The sequence below is a fragment of the Carcharodon carcharias genome, chromosome 25 (assembly GCF_017639515.1).
Source record: "Carcharodon carcharias isolate sCarCar2 chromosome 25, sCarCar2.pri, whole genome shotgun sequence".
Classification (NCBI taxonomy): domain Eukaryota; kingdom Metazoa; phylum Chordata; class Chondrichthyes; order Lamniformes; family Lamnidae; genus Carcharodon; species Carcharodon carcharias.
In genome coordinates, this window is record NC_054491.1 from 3,883,154 (window position 1) to 3,896,630 (window position 13,477).

At 41.9% G+C, this 13,477-nt stretch overlaps 1 protein-coding gene across 1 annotated transcript in view; it reads right to left on the reverse strand.

Moving 5' to 3' along the window:
• Positions 1 to 13,477, reverse strand: part of igsf9bb (immunoglobulin superfamily, member 9Bb) — a 707,799-nt gene that overhangs the window by 216,194 nt on the left and 478,128 nt on the right. The window lies entirely within an intron of this gene.

Below are 13,477 nucleotides of genomic sequence, written 5' to 3' on the forward strand. Positions count from 1 at the left end.
ACGCAGTATTTTGCATAGGAAAGATAATTATTTATGGGCTTAAAATTTAGAAATAGTCTAGTGCCAGCAGAACTGAACAATCTTAGAATCTAACAGCACAAAAGGAGGCCATTCAGCCCATCATGCCTTTTTCACTCTTTGAAAGAACTAACCAATTAGACACACTCCTTTGCTCTTTCCCCACAGCCCTGCATTTTTTTCAAGTATATGCTAAATTCCACTCTGAAAGTTTCTATTGATTCTGCTATTGATTCTGCACCACTCGTACAGTCAGTGCATTGCAAATTATAACAACATGTTTCATAAAGAAAATTCTCCTTATCTTTTCTTTGGTACTTTTCTGAGTTACCTTAAAAGTACAAAAATCAATGAAGTTATGATGAACCTTAATAAAACATTGGTTCGGCCTCAACTGGGTCACCGAGTTCAATTCTGGGCACTGTACTTTAGGAAGGATCTGAAGGCTTTAGAGAGAGTGCAGAAAAAATTTATGAGAATGGTTCCCTGGATGAGAGGCTTCAGTTAGGAGAATAGATTGGAGAGGCTGGCTTTGGAGAGACTTAGAGAAGAGAAGGTTGAAAAGAGATTTGATAGAAATCAGGAAAGTACATTGCTGGGAAAACTCAGCAGGTCAGGCAGCATCTGTGGAGAGAAACAGAGTTAATGTTTCAGGCCAATGACCTTTTTTGTTCTTATTTCAAATTTCCAGCATCTGTAGTATTTTGCTTCTGTTGTGGAGATTTGATACTGAGAAGCTGTTCCCTTTGATGGAAGGGTCAAAAAGCAGAGGATACAGATTTAAAGTGATTTCCAAAAGAACCAAAGGCGAACACATTTTTTTTAACACAGCGACTGATTACGATCAGGAAGCAGATTCAATTGTGGCCTTCAAAACGAAATTGGATAAGCACCTGAAGATAAAGAAAAAATGCAGGGTTTGGGGAGAGGGTGGGAAGTGGAACTAGCTCAATTGGTCTTAGCGAGCTGGCACGGACTTGAAGGGATGAATGGTTTCCTTCTGTGCTGTAACCATTCTCTGGTTCTATGAACATCTTTCATGCAAATAAGTCAAATCCGATGCTTATACTTCAATGGAACTGGATTGACTGTGAGGAAAGACATAGAGCAGTAAACAATTTGTATGCTTCATGGCAATGGCAAGGAATCTGCAGCACACAGAAAAAAGCTGAAGCTGCACTCTGTCTGTACCGTGGGCAGCAATGTCGTTGAAGCGTTAAATGATCTCAACGGAATAAATTCACAAATAATGAACTGATTTAGATCTCTGCAGATACCAGACAAAGAAAGGGCAGAGCTTAACTGTAGATTTAGTTTTTCACATCCAATTCTCCCTGATTCACAAATAAACATCATTTACATTAGTGCCAAGAACAATCACTGACTGATTGAGGACCGCAACAGCACAGGACAAAAACTGCGAGCTTCAATTAAATTCCTGGACAATCTGACAGATGATACAGATGAAAATAGATTTGTGTTTGAGTTTTACTGCATAGATAGAGAATGCTGGTTTTAAATAAATGAGCCTCAAGCAAGACTGAATGCCCTCCCCCACTGATACAACACAGTGGATACATATAAGAAGCACCTAGCAAAAGCTATTGACACTGCATTGGTGAATTTAACAAAATAGCCGGAAATAACACCAGGAAGGCAACAGGCTTAAAAGCTATAGGGATAAATTTGGACTGAGATGATTATATCATCCATGCAACTGTGGGGCTGTCTTTTGGGGGACAACATGCCGTTAGGAAAGGAAGACAGGAGCACATGGAGTTAAAAACAAAAAAACTGCGGATGCTGGAAATCCAAAACAAAAACAGAATTACCTGGAAAAACTCAGCAGGTCTGGCAGCATCGGCGGAGAAGAAAAGAGTTGACGTTTCGAGTCCTCATGACCCTTCGACAGTTCTGTCGAAGGGTCATGAGGACTCGAAACGTCAACTCTTTTCTTCTCCGCCGATGCTGCCAGACCTGCTGAGTTTTTCCAGGTAATTCTGTTTTTGTTTAGCACATGGAGTTATCCTTGTTTGATTAAGCATGGGCATCAGGGAATGTACACATTCAGAATATCAACTGGGTGGGATAGTGGTCATGATGGGGTGGTTTGTGTGTGAGCTGTGCAAAGGGAATGAACTTAAGGGGATGCATAGTATTTTTCTAGCTACCTAATTCTCTTTAACTGCTGTGCTTCCAAACAAAATGAAAGACCCTTCTTGGAAAATAAAAGTCTTTTTTACATCCAGTACATCCAAAAATGAAGGTCAAGAGGAATGATAATGGAAGATTTTGCTGCTCTGTATGAACAAATAGGGTCATCATGATAAGAACTAGTAGATGCCCCGTGGCAGTGTTCGTGATGATTTGAAGGACATACAGTCTTACTAAGTCATTAGGGAAAACAAATTCACAATTATTGTTGCAACATCTTCCTGCCTTGGTCCAATTTTTTCCTGTCCTTTAGCTATAATTTACCCAAAGACTAAATCTGATCTTACCTCCATGTGTATATTAGTGCCAGATGGAAGGGTCAAGATCTAGAGGACATAGACTTAAAGTGATTGCCAAAGGAACCAAAGGCAACACGTGAACACAGCGACTGATTATGATCAGAAGGCAGGTTCAATTGTGGCTTTCAAGATGAAATTGGATAAGCACCTGAAGATAAAGAAAAGTTGCAGGGTTTTGGGGAGAGGGTGGGAAGTGGAGCTTGCTGAATTGCTCTTGGAAAGATGGCGTAGGCTCGAAGAGCTGAATGGATTCCTTCTGTGCTGTATCCAGTCTCTGATTCTATGAAAATGTCTAGTTTTCTTTAGCCTTTAAAATATATTTATTGTGCTATAATCTTAAAAGTATTGGAATCTACAATCCCAGCAGGTAGAGTATAGCTTCAAGCATCCAAAATCATGGTCAAAGGATTTCCAGAAAAAAAATTAGAGCAATTTGTACGGCTTCCCCCTTCTGCTCCTTAACATTCATAGCTGTTGCTGAACATCAGCTCCTGCTTGCCTTTGTTCAATTGTCTTGCTGTTTTATAATGAAGAATTTACTTATGTTTAACAGCTTAAATAAAGTTGCACATGATCCAGTTAGTTCAAAAAAATGATTATGAACAAGTGCGACAGCAAAAGTGTAGTGGGCAGAAAACAAATGAGAATAGCCATGTTGGTTTTATTACCTTACCAGTGAATCTCCCTCGTGCTGTTCAAAAAGGTCAGAGAATGCACTGATCTGTACAGACAGGAACACTATATCATGTAAAACACAATGGTCCTGAAATTCCTGGGGTTTCTCTCAGGCTATCACCATAAATCCAATGGGAGATGGTGGCATTAACTGGGAAACTCTGGAAGTGGCTATTTACACCTCTTCTCTGTACATTCTGCCATCTCTCACTAGAGTTATGGAAGCAACGTATTTGGCTAAATTTTAGGTGCTGTTCTTTTGAAGCTAGAATGCATGATTGATTTTAAGTAACACAGTGGAATTAGTTCGTTGAAAGGTTATTTAGGCTGGAGATCAAAGCTTGACTCCATTTGTGGGGAAGTAAATTATGAGGAGGTGTGAATTTTGGCTCTGTCCTTTGAGACATCCAATGATTGTGAAAGACACTAGGTTCCAAAAGTTCCATTTCTTTCTTTATTTTTAGTTTTTCCAGCTGTGACAAAAGAGGGCCAAATCTTCTGGTCTCCAGGTGGTTAGAGACAGGACTTACAACTGAAAATGAGTTAGAGTCGGAGTTGGAGATTTTGGACAGTTCCGTGGTATTTACCCGATAGTGAGGAAACGGTAGACAGATTAAAACCTAGTCTAACATCTGGGTAACTATACAACTGAACCTCCAAACAAAGGCAACCCCCAGCCCCTCAACTCCCAACCCTGACCGTCCTAACAGCCACTCCCTGCACTCTCCTCCACCATCAAACTTCTTCCTGAATACTTGACTATCCTCCCATCGCCCACCTGATGACTCCCCCCGACCGCCTCGCTCCCTCGCAACCCTCGACTATCACCCCGGCCTGACTAACCCCCTGACCTGACCACCCGCTCACCTACTTACCGCTTCTCCTGCCTCACCCATCCACCTCACCCGACTGCCCACCTCACCTACTTACCCACCTACCCATCTCACCCATTTACCCACCTACCCCCCTGACCTACTTACCCACATTAACACCCTCATCCAATCACAAATTCACAAACATTCAGTCTGGGGCCTTTAAACTCACCGTACAGCAGCTAGTGCTGTAAAAAGTGGGTGTGTCCTGCTCCCCCCTCCCACTCCCACCAACTCTACTTTGTTTCGATGTGTTTTCCAATGGGTGCTGTGCTGTGCATTTCTGGGAAGCTGGGCTCGGAAGGTTCCGGTAGAAATGCGTAGCTGTGCTGAGCTGGGGGAATTATCGAACGCAGCGGCAATCTGACAATTATTGCCGCTGCTCGGAAGATCTGGGCCAGAGATTTAGATTAGACGGTGCATGAATTTTGAAGCCTGGCATCCACCTAAAGTGTGATGTACAGAAAGTGCAAACCTGCAAAAAGATTTTATAATCCAACAAGCAGATTTCCTTTAACATTGTTCACAGCGAGTGATAGGTTGATTTATATAATTTAGGGAACTATTTCTGGCACCTTCCATCCATGAAAGATGATGGACACGCAGCAACCAAATCCATTTCACTGGCATGTTTTCATGTGGCGCATTTTGCTGATGGCTGAAGAGGCAGATTCTGCTACAAGTGCCGCACATGAAGCAACCGTGTCATTACAGGTTGTTGATTTTGATGTTGGCATCCATTGCCAAGCTGCTGTAGCCACTGGTCATCATGGTGGTGCACACCAGACCACAGGACATATCACCATTTTGCTCTCTTGTCAGCTAGTGGCTCCTAACTGTGATAATTGACATCTAGGGCCTTAATAACACTCCTGCACGTGTCTTTGAAGCGGAGCTTTGGGCATCCTACTGGTTGTCTGGCTCTGGCTACCTCACCATATAGAAAGCTTTTGGGTATGCAACATCTTCCATCCTGCAGATGTGCCTGAGCTAACAAAGCTGCCTCTGTTTGATGTGCAAACAAACTTGGGAGCTCTTCCTCTAAGAGGATTGACACGCTCGTGATCTTGTCCTGCCCATTAGGCGCCGCAGACAGCAAAGATGGAAATTGTTGAGCTTCTTTTCTAGCCGTAAGCCAGCCATACGGCAAGGTGCCTTTGGTAATTATGGTTTTATTTAGTGCGTAATGTACCTTTAAGAATAATACTTGTGACGAAAGTTCACATGATCTGTAGTAACCGATAGGAGAGTAGTGCGGGCTAGCTCAGCAGTCAGTGCAGAGTTAGAGTTGGAGTTGAAAGCACACGCATAGTTGCTGCTGAGTGTATTGTAAATAAACTTAATGTACCCACCCAAGAAGTGTCTGCAGTTCAGCTCTATCATTAATAGTACAACTCGGCCACCCTACAACAATGCTTTACAAAGTATGAGCTTGGTCTGGAAGGTTAGCTTGATGTTATCCCATGCACGTTTTTTGAGTCGGCCAAAGGTGGTAACTGCTTTCCCTATGTGTGTATCAAGTTCTGCTTCAAGGGGTGGATTGTCTGTCACTGTGACATAAAACTGGGCTTCATGGGCAGCCAGAAGATAAATCTGAGGAAGAAATTCAAATTAAATAAATGTGGCAGTGGAATGGAAGAGGAAAGCTGAGTTCGCCAAGCTTCATGGGAACCAAATGAACAGCATATTGGAGGGCGGAGAGAGGAAATTAATCAGAGCTTATGGGGAAAAAGTTTAAGCAATTAAATTTGATTCCAAATGGCAGAGAAAATGAAATATTTAGTGGGAAGATTGTGGTGAGAGGTAACCTTGAAGATGGATTTTAACAGAATGAGAGAGCCAGCCAGCAGGGAGGGAAGGAAAATGCTGAGGTTTTATAGAGCAGCTTGTTCCTCAGACAGAAGCATTCTTTGGCAGGTAGGGGTTTCTTGACAATGGTGGCAGGATAGAACACTTAGTGGGCTTCTGCAATGTCAGTTTCTCAGGTAGTGTGATACACGAGGTAGCAAGGCCTAGATAGCTGCATGTAGATAATGTGCTTCTCAATCAACGGTGATTATCAATAGCGATGCAGAGATCTCCAAACCTAGGAGAATGTTGCACTATATTTTGCTCATATATCAATATGACATTTTCATTTAATAAATTCTTGATTTTTGTAGCTTTGCTTAGCTAAAGTGATAAATTAGGACCAATTACTGGGCAGTTTTGTCTTGTGTTCACTGGGACTACTTGAATTCACTTTGCTTGAGATCTTTAATTACCACCAGGAAGATGAAACTTTCACCCAGTCTGTCAGCGATGAACGTAAGAGCAGAAGGGAGAGACATCACTCTCATCTCTGAGACTGAGGCTACTGACATCAATAACAACTTCAAGGAGTTGAGCACATAATTTAAGATGATATTTGAGTCCTGAGGGCATGCTGCATTGTCAGAGGTAGCATCTTTCAGATGAGGCGTTAAACTGAAGCACAGTCAATATATTCAGTTGGGTGTAAAAGATCCTATGAAATTATTCAAAGAATAGCAGGAAAGTTCTGCTGATTTCCTTGCTCATCCGTCAACTCAAATCACGAAAGGAGATGAAGTGATCTTTTATCTTGTTGGGGACCTTGCTGTAAGCATACTGGTTTGCCACAAAGCAACAGTAATTACACTTCAAGACTGCTCCATTGGGTATTTGGGACCTGATCACATGCAAGGTGGTATGCAAAGACAAGTCATTTATTTTAGTAAAATCCTTTCATGGCGTCCAGTTTAAAGTTGCTATGTATGTTTTAGTTTATAGCTCACCTTTTATACATCTTTCTATTATTGAGATTCCTAGATCAATGTCTGCTCTCCCACTTTGTTCCATCTTCATATCAATGGCCTCTTTCACTCATTGAACAGCCTTATCTACTTTTGTGTTTTTGGTTTAATTCTCCCTTGTTTACATATTCTTGCGCTCATTACAACCTTGAATCTCGAGCAAAATTCTAACATCTTTCATTTGCCTTCAAGAAGTTTGGTGTCCTCGTTCATGAATATTTCTGTTTTCCTGAGAAATTCTTAACTTTCTACAAAGTGGAAGTTTATCCAAAGTTTCAGTACTGCCTCCAAATGTTACGACTGGGATGGGAGGAGTATACAAATTATCGAGCCCCACTGCCCAATAGGCTGTACCATTCATTAAAACGTTTAAATTTCTCACCAAAATGGCTATTTGTGTACCTGTACCTCTAGTACCCAGAAGAAAAGAGCCTCTGATCAGGTTTATTTCAAAAAATCAGAATAATTAATTTATTTCAAAACTAAACTTCTTTTTAACAAGTTGCAAGTACTGGTTAACACACAGTTGTAATCAGGAAGTATAACTATCTATCTCTTCCTAAAGAATTCCCCCAGCTCACACACAGACACACACACGGACAAATAAAGGGGAAGCAGATAGAGTCTCTCTGCAGAGATGGTTTTGGAGGATGGGTGTTGTAAGATAAAGGATGAAGTCCACAGGGTCTCGACACTGTCGACCTGGAGTTCTCTCATGTGCAGACAGGTTGCTGGTCCCGGTGGATGCCTAGACATTCTCACCACTTGTCTCAGCTTTGCAGGTCCAAATGCAGACTGGTTACACTCAGATGAAGGTTCTCTGGCTACAGGTTGATAGCCACATGCAATTTTAGGCAAGGTAGAGAGAGGGAGTCAGTTAAGATAGCCTTCTTTCCTCAGCTTATTCTCCAACAAGACTGCCTTCAAAACAAGCAGGTACACAACTTAAGTGTTATCCTCTCTCCCATGTGATTGCCTTTTTGTCTCCCAGCTTTTCATTAACTAAATTGCTTTGCAGTTCAACACAAACAAACAACTCCTTCTCAAGTACCATATCGGTCAGGTGATTTCCTGGAAGAGGCCTGGTTGTCTACATTTCCAAGGTGAATTCATGACCTTTTAAAAAAAAATCCCAGGTTAGCATCCACATGTCCAGATCATGCCAAATCCTTCCATTTTATAAAAGAAAACTTCAGTTTTGAGAGATATGATTCTAACAGAATCCAGAGATCTTCTAACATTCCACTCACGTCCCAGGACAGGACACAAGAAGTGTTTTCTCATTGGTGTTTCTTGGACCTTGCTGTGCACAAATTGGCTGTAGAGCAAATGTGGCTGCTCTTCAAAAACAATTCAGTTGGTGTGTAGCGCTTTGGGTCTTGAAGGTCACTATACAATTCCGGTTCTTTATTTCTTCCATTTGAAATGTGATCACTGTCTCATTTGTAGCCTCCAAACCCACTCTACCCATGGTCTCTGATTTATCAATACTGGTATGGTTATTGTTCCTCTTTCCTCCATTTTTGCATTCCCTGTCAGCTCCAAATACAACATCTTACACATTTTACTCTTCCCTTTGTTGAAATCATGATTGATTTTACTGTCTCTGAAGTTAACTCATCTTTTTCCCAGACTTTGGAATTTGAACTTATTCATTGTTTCTCACAAAATATTCAGGCTTTTAAATCCAATCTTGACATCATGTAATCGCAAGTTCTTCATTTGTTTTATCCTCTCTTTTGCTCTTCTCTCCTTTGATGGCATCTTGCATTATTCGCTTTGATTCTTCAGTTAGATTCTCCAATAATTAAAAAAAAAGCCAACCTCAGGAGGAACATATTGTCTTGACATCTCATCTATAATGATAGCATTTCAGAAAGTTAAGTAACACTACAGATTTCAAAGCTGATTCAGCGCTGACCAATATTTATCTCTAACATAAAGGCCAAGATTTTTAAGATGGCAGGGTTTCCCTTCCTGCCTTCAGAAGAATCGGTGGAGAACACATCCTTGCTGACCCTGCCTGGCCCACAGCAATTTAACGCTCCAACAAACATTAATTGGTTTGAGGAGGGACTTCGGCCCCTCACTCGGTAGAAAGTCCAGCCTCAGAGAGCCACTGGCCAATCTGATTGGCTGACAGCTCTCTAGTCCCTGCAGTGCCAGAAGCGGTGGACAGGACTGGGACTGCATGTCAGTCCCTAGAACCTAAATTCCAGGAGTCCAGGACCAGGTAAGTGTGGGGGAATCTCAGGCCCAGTAGGGGTGAGGCCCAGGAGGTTGGGCAGAAGGGCAGAAGGGGGTGTGGGTGTTGGTGGAGGCGACATGGGGGGGATAGTGGGGGGAGAGGATCTCCAGGGCCCAGACCTTCTGCAGGGGAGAGGGGCGTGGGGGTGGGGGGGGTGCCCAATGTTAAAAGGAGGCTGCTGATGGAGATGCCCTCCCCTCCCACAATCCTTCCTACCAGAGGTCTGAACACAGTTCATTTTCAGGCTTCCCCCCATGCCTCTGAACTCCTTCCGCCAGCCTGAAAATTGAGGCTGGGTAGGAAACAGCTCTTAATGGTCATTAATTGGCCACTTAAGGACATCAATTGAGGAAAGGGAGGGGGGCCTAGCCTAGGCCTCGCACGTCCAAGTGTAAAATTGTGGAGCAGTTGGGGTGGGCAGAGGCCCGGTGTGAAGACAATCCGAGAGATTTTACAGTCGCACCCCACCCACCATCCCACCTACAAAGCCGCTGGTGAGGGGGAATATAAAATTCTGCCCAATGTAATCCATAACACTATATTTCCAGCATTCTTTTATGACAAAGTTAAAAAGGGTGAAGTGCTGATGGTATAGGCAATTTGCACCCATCATATCTGATATTTTGAGCTCCACATCTGAGCCAGGCCTTCAGGAGATGCGATGGCTGAAGATCAATCATTTCAGTTCAAGGAAGAAGGGATCAAGGGATCATCCGAGATGGGGAGAAAGCTGTGTGGCTAGCTTCTTGGAATGGCATGGGTATGAAGAGCTTAAAAGAATGCAGAATTACTAAAATTGGAGGAGAGGAATTTAGAAAAAGGCAATTTTGATAGTCAGGAATGAATCTCAAAATACAATTGGAAATATACCTCAACTTGAAAAGGCCGAGATTCCTTATTCCTTCTGGGTGTGTATATATGTTGTTTAGTCTACAGATGAAAACACATCAGCATTTAGCTACAGCAGAGCACTGACAATAGGTAAGTCTGTATGCTAATAGTCATACTCTGTTCCAAGCAGGCCCTTTGCAGAATGCAAAACAGACACTTTTACTGCTGCTGCACATTCGTTGTTCACATGTGCCCATTAAAGGCTGAAAGACTCATTCTGTGGATGCTCTTGGTACCTGACGCTAATTGGGCTGCAATGCTCCACACAGTGTGGCTGCTTACGCAAACCACCCTTTATATTAATAGTTCACCAGTGTATCTGCTGGTCATCAGCAACCTCCTGTGTTCATTATGCAGAGTGCCTAGCACTGTATGGAACAATTTCAATATTCACCATTCTGACAGTGCATTATGATAAGGTCAAAGCAAGTTAATTTTAGTTCCTTTTTCCTCCTTAATCTTATGTGAATAAATAACGAGACCCCGTTTTACATAGAACAGCAGTGCTTTTATTAACAGTTGCAATCGCTTCTTCGCTGTGTGAGATCATTAGATTTTTATGGCAGAAAATGTTAAGACATTTCTTGGATATAAAAGGAATTCAGTCGCTTTCAGTATGTCAACGTTCTAGACTATCTGGCAGCTAACTGTATAGTTGACATGTCTAATTTGATTATAGCATCAGTACCAGATCGTCTAGTGGTAGCAACAAAATTGGCTTCCCGGATTTCTTATTGACCAAGGTACAAATCAGCGAGATACTCGTGTTAAGAAATCAGCGGGAAAATATGCACATGTGTGAGTGCATGTGTGCAAAACAGGGTAAAATGGGCGGGGGTGGCTGGAGTTAAAGAAAAGAAAACCTTTCATTCATATAGCACCTTTAACAATCCAGAATGTCGCAAAATGCTTTACTGCCAATGAAGTACTTTTGAAGTGTAGTCACTGTTGTAATGTAGGAAGACAACAACAATAGAATAATGAGTTTTGTCCCAGAAGCAATGTCCTTTCTTGTGAAAATGAATGAGTGGGAGCAGAGAGTAAAAGAAAGAAGTATAAAGGGGGATAAGGTATTACTCCTCAAGAATTATTTACTGTCAATTAACAGAGGAACAGAGATTCAGACTGTCAGTTGCAAGCAGGCCTGCAGTTACACATCTTCCATCTACATTGAAAGATTTGCTCCATGCTGTTCTCTGTAACGCTCAACTTTATGCCACTGGCTCTTCCTCTATGAATTGAAAGGATTTCATTCTCTGAACTGAAAGTAACTTACAAGCAAAAGGTGATTATACAGCAATCTTCAGCAACCAAGAATGGTTGAGATATTAGCTCCACAAGGCAGTATGGCATGACTCATTACACAATCGACAAATTCCTGAAAAGCACCAGTAAAACAAAACTCAGGGAAGCAAGAATTCACTGGAAAAAATGGAAACACTCAAAACCTACTTTCATTGGTTGGGCCAAACATGAGATGCCTTGCAACATGCCCCAAGTCATACAACATGTATATAGTTTATTCTTTCCTGAATAATTTGCTGATGGAGCATGATGTCAATCTGGATGTGCCAGAAGGAAGAATTTATGCATTAGACATAGAGATGTTGAGCCATGGCAGCTTTATCATGCAGGCCATGCCTTTGAACTAACAAGGGAAATAAGGTCAACCTAATCCAGGCTCAATGCACCGTGACGAGGATCAAACATCAGGGTAGCTGTAAATTTATTGGGAACCTTACACTGTACCATTAAATTAATCTTCAAAATCAATCCAAATGACATTGGAACAAACTGTTTTAATGATGTGAATGAACAGACTTTCTTACTGATAAGCAGCAGTTTAGAATGGGCTCCAGAGCAAGTCAAGTTAAAACAGATATGGAAGTATCATACTGAGATACGATACCATCTGGCACATGCACTGCTTTGGAAAAAAGGCTGCCGTGTAACTGTCAGCAAGATAAATCCTTGTTCACATGCGCTTAAGACTGGGAAGAATAGTGAAGATAAATCCTTGTTCACATGCGCTTAAGACTGGGAAAAATAGTGAAGATAAATCCTTGTTCACATGCGCTTAAGACTGGGAAGAATAGTGAAGATAAATCCTTGTTCACATGCGCTTAAGACTGGGAAGAATAGTGAAGATAAATCCTTGTTCACATGCGCTTAAGACTGGGAAGAATAGTGAAGAGAGTTGTTAGTAGTTGTGATAAGGAGAGCTTTTCGGTTTGTATCACATTTCGGGGATTAACTTCATCACAAAAGGTGAAAATAAATACCATTGAAAAGCGACACAAGTGCTGAATCAATCTAAGCCAAGGATGGAGACAGTTTGCTGATTTCACTGAGAATCTCAAAAAAAGAAGTCTGCAGGCATAAAAGCAAAAGTTGCAGCGCGGTGATTAATGCATTCGAATAGCGAAAGGGAGTGCATACAGAAGTTATTGCAAGGGATCTAGTTTATCATCAGAGTGGATTAACAGGTGATTCTTGTTGAGGATCCATCAGCTAACTGTTCAACACTTCAATGATTACCCTGTGACCCCTTTGCTGCTATAAATCGGCTTATCTCTTCACCACAGCACTATTAGACTTGCTGAGGTATAGGCTACTTTGCCGAGTCTGCTTCTGATATCCACAGCTTGTCCAGTAGCTCAACCATTAATCAATAGATATAATTTAAGCAGTTGTCCGAGGAATCCATTGTATGTAATGTAGTGGTGCCTTGCTCCAAACCACACACTGCAAAAAATCCATTAGGGTATAATTTAAAACTCAAGTTAGTTATTGGGGGTAGAGTGAATTACTAAAAGCACCCTGAAAGAGCAAAGAATGAGCTGTGAATGCAGTATAGCTATATTTTATTTAGTGGATAGAGTCAGGAATCATATTCTTTAGTAATTACAAAAAGAAAATGATCAAATATTTAACTGTTGGGGCTGGAATGACTGATAATTCTTCAGAAAAGCTGGATAGTCTGGAGCAGAATCTTCTAAAGACGTGCAAGGATGGAACTAACTGGAATCACCAGCACACTCAAGGGGCGAAATTTTACGGGAGCGGGATTTTTACGTTCCCGCCGAAACCAATGAGATTTAGAATGTCTCGCCGCATTTTACGGCCCCGTCCCCGCAGAAACAGGGCCGTAAAATTCTGCCCAAGATTTCCAAAAAGTGCTTCCTACAGGATTAAGCACTGGAGCTAAGTTATTGGTATCTTCCCTCCCCCTCATCTCCGATCTGGAACACATTATTTAAGAAGTGTGCGCCTGGCTTTAGGATAAAGAAGACTGTCATCTTGCGATTCATTCTTTAGACAGCAAATATAAAAGTTACTCAGACCAGTAGTGTTGTGTATTATGACATTATGGGCAGAATTTTGCCCTTGGTGGGAGGGTGGACAGCTGACCCCCTCCGCTGAAGTGAAGCCAGCCGCCATTTTGAG